The sequence below is a fragment of the Periophthalmus magnuspinnatus genome, chromosome 20, assembly GCF_009829125.3.
Source record: "Periophthalmus magnuspinnatus isolate fPerMag1 chromosome 20, fPerMag1.2.pri, whole genome shotgun sequence".
Classification (NCBI taxonomy): Eukaryota; Metazoa; Chordata; class Actinopteri; order Gobiiformes; family Gobiidae; genus Periophthalmus; species Periophthalmus magnuspinnatus.
The window spans coordinates 22,373,813-22,376,116 of record NC_047145.1 but is presented as its reverse complement, the minus strand read 5'-3'; positions in this window follow the sequence as shown (position 1 = coordinate 22,376,116).

Here is a 2,304-nt window from a genome sequence, read left to right as displayed (position 1 = left end):
AGGTGTAGTTTTAGAAAGACGCGTGTTTTTTATTATTTTATTTAATTTAATTTTTTATTAAATAACAATTAGACGTGTGTTTGTTTTTTATAGAGTTGATTTATTATATTTAGTAAAAAATAAAAACATGAAATAAAATAAATATATAAATAAATAAATAGAGATGAGTGAATTCAATAATCTAATACTATCTAATGATATTTTTGTTCTCATTTTGACTATAGCCTGCTTATATGCGGGCGTTGTTGTACGTAGGTCTATTATTGCTTCACTATTTGTTCAGTGTATATTTAATGTTCACTTTTCCTATTCAAAACTCCCATTATCAAAGTTCCGCCGCTTTTATCAATTTTGTCCACGAGATGGCGCTGTTCCTCTTCGTGTGGTGCAGTGTTACTGTGGTATAATGAAGTCCACTGGTCACTCACACAGTCTTTTGAATTTATTTTGGCTAGATTTTTATTTCCTGACCTATTCTTTATCTTTATTATCTATTCTATATATTTATGTTTTTCAGATCCTAGAATGTGATGATGTCATACTCCCAGAGCCAGTTCAGACCAATTTTATGTTGTCCCTCAGGTCTCGTCTTAATTCACAGGCACAATTTTTTGTACTACTAACCTCAACAATGTTATTTTATACAGACCTTATGAACAGTACAGTCACTTTAGCACATCTATGTTACATGTGCAGATACTGTACTTAAGTATACATTTGAGGCATCTGTACTTAAGTACATTTTACTGTGTGTACTTTTGACTTTTACAGTACATTTGAGAGCAGTATTTGAACTTTCTACTCCACTACATTTTTATTATTGTGTGAGAGCTGCTGAAAAGGCTGTGGATTTATTTTTAACACATTCATAATTTGAGCAAAACAAAAATATACAAATAAAAATATTAGTTAGCATGTAGCTGGGTAGCAGGCAGCTAGTTAGACTCTGCGATGCCTTTGAACTTTTAATATTTGAATTTTTCCAAATCTCTATGGGAAAGATAAATGGATTATTTACAGAAAAAAGTGGAGAAGTGAATGTGACGTAACCCACAGCGTTCAGCTCCAAATTAAGCTCATCGAGGCTAGCGGTTATAGCGGCTAATTTGGTGCCGAGTCACATACTTGTAATTCCAACCAAGAGTATCATAGCAACCAAAGAGCCAATCAGGACCGAGGCTGTTGAAGGTAACGCCTCTTCCTGTCTGCACCGTTGGTTTAGCAGAGAGCGGGGGCTTAGCAACGCTGTCAATCAAACCTGTTGCTAACGCTAGCAGGAGCGACCTCGGGGAAAGACGTCGCCTGATTTGTCTGTTATTAATGTTCATATCTTGATTTACAGACACAATAGTGAAATAAAAACCCCAGGATCATGTAGAGCAGGTTATGGAGAATCTGTGTAAAAAGTTGCCAGATTTTCTTGACATTTTCCTCCATTTTAAGTCGTGTGATGAGTAGCTTTTATCTTGTCGTTGACTGGTCCGCCGATAATGCTCAGGTCAAAGCGTGTGTCTGGTATCGGGGGTTTCTGCTGCCGTTATCTCACGATGATGTAAGAGCTGTGTGTCAGAGTCGACCCGAGAGACTGGACCAACAGTGGGGTCAAAAAGAACAGAAAAGACGTCAGACCCGCGGTAAATAAACAGCCACGTGAACTTTAGCCTGAAACAAAATGGGGCAGTCGGGTTGAACTTTGGATGCTACAAACCTAAAGGGTCATGAGTTTCAAAGATTTCAAAGCTGCTCTGGTTCCCTCTTGGTCTGTCCCCCGCCTGGAATGTTCCATAGTGTGACATTAAACTTATCTATCTTGCATTTATTCATTACAAGTGTTTGTTTTTTGTTTTTTTTTAATTAAAGGGGCCATATCTGATCTGTTCTAATGTCGTTTCCTCGTCACAAACAGACCTGGAGTTGTGTTTTGTTTCATTCTCACATGTTTAACACACAAACCTGCAGATTCAGACTGAGTTTTTCCTCGCAAACACTTGGAAAACGCTCTGTTCCACCTTGTGATGTCATCAAGTGGTGATACAGGAAGTGCTCCGCTGTGTTTTTAAACTCCACACACCTTCATTTCTAGAATTGTTCGGATCATTTTATCTCTGGAATCACCACTTAGCGCTTCGGAACTAAAGGTAAAACGAGCTGTTAACTTGAAAACTACCACATGATGACATCACAAGGTGGAACAGAGCATCTCCAGGTCTGTTTCTGAGGAGATAACAACACTATAACATGGTTTACTCCATTTTGAGTAATATAGCACATTTAAAGTGACGATATCTAAAGCTCTATGGAGGT